We start from the raw sequence: 6558 nt of genomic DNA, 5'->3' as shown, positions 1-6558 counted from the left end.
TAAATCTGAAATAAAAATGAAAGGCTGTCTTTTTTTTTTTTTTTCCACCACTCTTAGAAGGCAGGGGATGGAATTTGGAGCAAGTAATGGATTTGGAGTCTTTAGACTTCATAAGACCTGAACTGGCTAACACCATTCTTTCCTTCTAGAAACCATTTGCTAGACTTTCTGCTTTAGGAATACAGAAAAAATTACAGTAGGTACCTGAATTCAAAGAATTTAGAGCTCAACAAGAGATTCAGAGAAGGTAATGTGATAAGTAACTCATCCAAAATCCCAGAATTTAGGATGAAAAAGTCATGACTACACTTAATGTAATTCTAACCCTTCCTTAATGAATTTCAGGAATACAAAGTAAGTTTTTTCTTTTTCTAATTTGGGTATAGTCGGTTTACAATGTTGTGTTAGATTCTGCTGTACAAAGAAGTGAATCAGCTATAGTATACATATATTCTCTCCCTCTTGGATCTCCCTCCCACCTCCCCGCTTCCCACCCATCTACGTCACTGCAGTGCAGAAGCTCCCTGCACTGTACAGCAGGTTTCCACTAGCTATCTGTTTTGCACGGGGCAGTGCACGTACATCAATACCAATCTCCAAATTCATCTCATGCCCCCTCCCCTCACAATGTCCACATGTCCGTTCTCTACATCTGCATCCTTATTCCTGACCTGCAAATACGTTCATCTGTACCACTTTTCTAGATTCCACATATATGAGTTAATGTATATTTGTTTTTCTCTTTCTGACTTACTTCACTCTGTATGACAGTCTCTAGGTACATCCACATCTCTAAAAATGACCCAATTCTGTTCCTTTTTACGACTGAGTGATATGCCATTGTGTATATGTACCACATCGTCTTTATCCATTCATCTGCCGATGGACATTTAGGTTGCTTCCATGTCCTGGCTATTGTAAATAGTGCTTCAATGAACATTGGGGTGCAGGTGTCTTTTTAAATTATGGGTTTCTCATGGTATATGCTCAGTAGTGGGACTATTGGGTCATATGGTAGTTATATTTTTTGGTTTTTTAAGGAACCTCCATACTATTCTCCAAAGCAGCTGCATCAATTTACATTCCCATCAACAGTATAAGAGGGTTCCCTTTTTTCCACACCTTCTGCATCATTTATTGTTTGTAGATTTTTTGATGATGGCCATTCTGACCAGTGTGAGGTGAGATCTCATTGTAGTTTTGATCTACATTTCTCTAATAATTAGTGATGTTAAGCATCTTTTCATGTGCTTTTTTTGATATTGAGCTGCATGAGCTGTTTGTGTATTTTGAAGATTAATTCCTTGTCAGTTGCTTTGTTTACAAATATTTTCTCCTATTCTGAGGGCTGTCTTTTTTGTCTCATTTATGGTTTTCTTTGCTGTGCAAAAGCTTTAAGTTTTATTAGGTCCCATTTGTTGGTTTTTATTGTGTGTTTTTATTTTCATTACTCTAGGAGGTGAGTCAAAAATGATCTTGCTGTGATTTATGTCAAAGAGTGTTCTTCCTATGTTTTCCTCTAAGAGTTTTATAGTTTCCCATCTTACATTTAGGTCTTTAATCCATTTTAAGTTTATTTTTGTGTATGGTGTTAGGGAGTGTTGTAAGTTCATTCTTTTACATGTAGCTGTCCAGTTTTCCAGACACCACTTATTGAAGAGACAGTCTTTTCTCTATTATATATTCTACTTTGTTGTGGATTAGGTGGTCATATGTGTGTGTGTTTGTCTCTGGGCTTTCTATCCTGTTACTCTGATCTGTATTTCTGTTTCTCTGCTAGTGCTGTAGCTTTGCTTTTACTGTAGCTTTGTAGTACAGTTTGAAGACAGGGAACCTCATTCCTCCAGCTCTCCTTTTCTTTCTCAACATTGCTTTGGCTATTCAAGGTCTTTGTGATTCCATACAAATTGTGAATTTTTTTATTCTAGTTCTGTGAAAAATGTCATTGGTGGTTTGATAGGGATTGCATTGAATCTGTAGGTTGTTTGGGGTAGTATAGTCATTCTCACAGTATTGATTCTTCCAATCCAAGAACATGGTATATCTCTCCATCTGTTTGTGTCATCTTTGATTTCTTTCACCAATGTCTTATAGTTTTTTGCATACTGGTCTTTTACTTCCTTAGTCAGTTTTATTCCTGGGTATTTTATTGTTTTTATTGCAATGGTACATGAGATTTTTTCCCTTAACTTCTCTTTCTGATTTTTCATTGTTAGTGTATAGGAATGCAAGATATTTTTGTGCATTAATTTTGTATCCTGAAACTTTTCAAAATTCATTCATTAGCTCTAGTAGTTTTCTGGTGGCATCTTTAGGATTTTCTATGAATAATGTCATGTCATCTGCAAACAGTGACAATTTTACTTCTTCTTTTCCAATTTGGATTCCTTTTATTTCTTTTTCTTCTGTGATTGCCATGGCTAAGACTTCCAAAATTATCTTGAATAAGAGTGGTGAGAGAGGACATCTTTGTCTTTTTCCTGATCTTAGAGGAAATGCTTCCAGTGTATCACCATTGAGAATGATGTTTGCTATGGGTTTGTTGTATACGGCCTTTATTATGTTAAGGTAGGTTCCCTCTATGCCCACTTTCTGGAGAGTTTTTATTATGGTTTTGAATTCTGTCAAAAGCTTTTTTTGCATCTATTAAGATGATTGTATGATTTTTCTTCTTTAATTTGTCAATATGGTGTATCACATTGATTGATTTGAGACAGAAGAATGAATAAGTGAGCTGGAACATACAATGGAAATAACTGCCAAGGCACAGAATAAAGAAAAAAAAGAATGGAAAGAAATAAGGACAGTCTCAGAGACATCTACAACAACACTAAATGCACCGACATTCAAATTATAGTGGTCCCAGAAGAAAAAGAGAAAAAGAAACAGTCTGAGAAAATATTTAAAGAGATTATAGTAGAAAACTTCCCTAATATGGGAAAGGAAATAGCCACCCAAGTTCAGGAAGTGCAGAGTCCCATGCAGCATAAACCCAAGGAGAAACATGCTGAGACACACATTAATCAAAATAACAAAAATAAAATTCAAAGAAAAAAATATTTAAAGTAGCAAGGGAAAAATAAAAAATAACATATAAAGGAATCCCCATAAGGTTATCAGCTGATTTTTCAGCAGAAACTCTGCAGTCCAGAAGGAAGTGGCAGGATATACTTAAAGTGATGAAAGAGAAAAACCTACAACCAAGAATATTCTACCCAGCAAGGCTGTCACTCAGATTTGACAGAGAAATCAAAAGATTTACACACAAGCAAACGCTAAGAAAATTCAGCACCATCAATCCAGCTTTAAAACAAATGCCAAAGAAACTTCTCTAGGCTGGAAACACAAGAGAAGAAGAAGAAAAAGACCTACAAAAACAAAAACCCCAAAGCAAAAAACAAATGATAATAGGAACATACATATCGATAATACCTTAAATATAAGTGGATTAAATGCTCCAACCAAAAGGCACAGACTGGATGAATGGATACCAAAATAAGACCCATATATATACTGTGAACAAGAATCCCACTTTGGGGCTTCCTTGGTGGCACAGTGGTTGAGAGTCTGCCTGCTGATTCAGGGGACATGGGTTCGTGCCCCAGTCTGGGAAGATCCCACATGTCATGGAGCAGCTGGGCCCATGAGCCATGGCCTCTGACCCTGCACGTCCGGAGCCTGTGCTCCGCAACAGGAGGAGAGGCCACAACAGTGAGAGGCCCATGTACTGCAAAAAAAAAAAAAAAAAGAATCCCATTTTGGACCCAGAGACACATACAGACTGAAACTGAGGGGATGGAAAAAGATTTTCCATGCAAATGGAAATCAAAATAAACCTGGAGTAGCAATACTCATATCAGATAAACTCGACTTTAAAATAAAGACTGTTATAAGAGACAAGGAAGGATACTACATAAAGATCAAAGGATCAATCCAAGAAGAAGATATAACAATTATAAATATTTATGAACCGAACATAGGAGCACCTCAATACATAAGGCAAATGCTAAGTGCCATAAAAGGGGAAATCTACAGTAACACAATACTAGTGGGGGTCTCTAACACCTGACTTACACCAATGGATAGATCATGCAGACAGAAAATAAATAAGGAAACAAAAACTTTAAATGACACAGTAGAGCAGATAGGCTTAACTGATATTTATAGGACATTCCATCCAAAAGCAACAGAATACACATTCTTCTGAAATGCCCATGGAACATTCTCCAGGACTGATCACATGCTGGGCCGCAAAGTGAGCCTCAGTATATTTAAGAAAATTAAAAGCATATCAACCATCTTTTATGACCAAAACACAAGGAACTTAGGAATCCAGTACAAGAAAAATACTTTAAGAAACAAAACACAAGGAGGGTAAACCATATGCTAGTAACCAACCAAAGGATCATTGAAGAGATCAAAGAGGAAATCAAATCAAAAAATACCTAGAGACAAATGAAAATGAAAGCACACCCACCCAAAACCTATTGGATGTGGCAAAAGCATTTCTAACAGGGAAGTTTATAGCAATACAATCTTACCTCAGAGAACAAGAAAAATCACAAATAAACAACCTACCTTTACACCTGAAGCAACTAGAAGAAGAAGAATAAACAAAACCCAAAGTTAGTAGAAGGAAAGAAATCATAAAGATCAGAGCAGAAATAAATGAAATAGATACAAAGAACACAATAGAAAATATCAATGAAACTAAAAGCTGGTTCTTTGAAAAGATAAACAAAATTGATAAACCTTTAGCCAGATTCATCAAGAAAAAAAAAAAAGGAGAGGGCTCAAATTACTAAAATTAGAAATGAAAGAGGAGAAATTACAACTGACACTGCAGAAATACAAAGGCTCATAAGAGACCACTACAAACGACCGTAAGCTAATAAAATGGACAACCTGGAAGAAATGGACAAATTCTTAGAAAGGTACACCTTCTGAGACTGAACCAGGAAGAAACAGAAAATATAAAGAGACTGATTACAAGTAATGAAATTGAAACTGCAATTAAAAACCTTCCAAGAAACAAAAGTCCAGGACCAGACGGATTCACAGGTGAATTCTATCAAACATTTGGAGAAGAGCTAACACCCATCCTTCTCAAACTCTTCCAAAAAACTGCAGAGGAAGGAACACTCCCAAACTCATTCTAAAAGGCCACCATCACCCTGATACCAAAACCAGACAAAGATATCACACTAAAAAGAAAATTACAGACCAATATCACTGATGAACATAGATGCAAAAGTACTCAACAAAATACTAGCAAACAGAATCTAATAACACATTAAAAGGATCATACACCATGATCAAGTGAGGTTTATCCCAGGGATACAAGGATTCTTCAATATACAAAGTAATTTGATTCAACTCTAGGTACATAGTAGTTTACAGTCTTATTGATAAGATGGGACAGTCAACAAACATGAAACAATCAGCAGACAGTACATGACACCCTATGAATAAATGCTAGGGTGATTTGTATGCAAAACAATGTCCCTGTGTGGTGCACAGATAATGAGTTTGGGGTGAAGTTTTTACTTAGCAAGGTTAGACTTAGGAAGAACTGGAAAAACTACTCTTTTACTTGCAAATATGAGCCTTTTCTAATCCTAACCCGTTAACAATGAAGGTGAATTTCTGTCCTTTTTTTTTTTTTGGACTTGTCAAAAATACACTTATTTTTTTTTTAATTGGCGTACATATATATATTTTGGAGCATAGTTGATTTACGATGTTGTGTTAGTGTCAGGTGTACAGCAAAGTGAATCAGGTGTACATATACATATATCCACTCTTTTTTAGATTCTTTTCCCATATAGGTTATTACAGAATATTAACTAGAGTCCCCTGTGCTATACAGTAGGTCCTTATTAGTTATCTATTTTATCTATAGTAGTGTGTATATGTTAATCTCAATCTCCTAATTTATCCCTCCCACCCCCCTTCACGTTTGGTAACCATAAGTTTGTTTACTACTTCTGTGACTATTTGTTTTGTAAATAAGTTCATTTGTACCATTTGTTTTCAATTTCACATATAAGTGATACCATATGATATTTCTTTCTTGTCTGACTTACTTCACTTAGTATGATTTGCAGCAGCATGGATGGACCTAGAATTTCTGACCTTTTCAAGACCTTCAAGTTGAGCATTTCATAGTCTTTTTTTTTCCCCTTTCACTAACAGTTCTTCTGGATATATATCTTTTGTACTATCACACAATCATTCTACTACAGCCTGAGACTACTTCTATGGTCAGTCTTAGTTCAGAATATAACAAAAAGGGAGGTGAATAGTCACTCTCAGTAAAAATTAAATGTTAAGGGAAGCTTAGGCAGTTAAAGAAAATCATGAAAGGAATGGAGACAAGGGTTCAGAACTTATTTCCAATAAAAGTGTAAGATGATAGGGAGATGGAGAGGGAATAATACCACCATGATCAGCACAGTTAAAACAGGAAACTAAAGTTATTTGGGTAATCCTTATCCAGAAATGAAAGGGAACCTGTTAGTTTTAACTTCTCATGATTTGCACTAGTAGCTGAGCAAA

This window comes from Globicephala melas, chromosome 8, assembly GCF_963455315.2.
Source record: "Globicephala melas chromosome 8, mGloMel1.2, whole genome shotgun sequence".
Lineage (NCBI taxonomy): Eukaryota > Metazoa > Chordata > Mammalia > Artiodactyla > Delphinidae > Globicephala > Globicephala melas.
Note: the sequence above shows the minus strand (reverse complement) of the source record.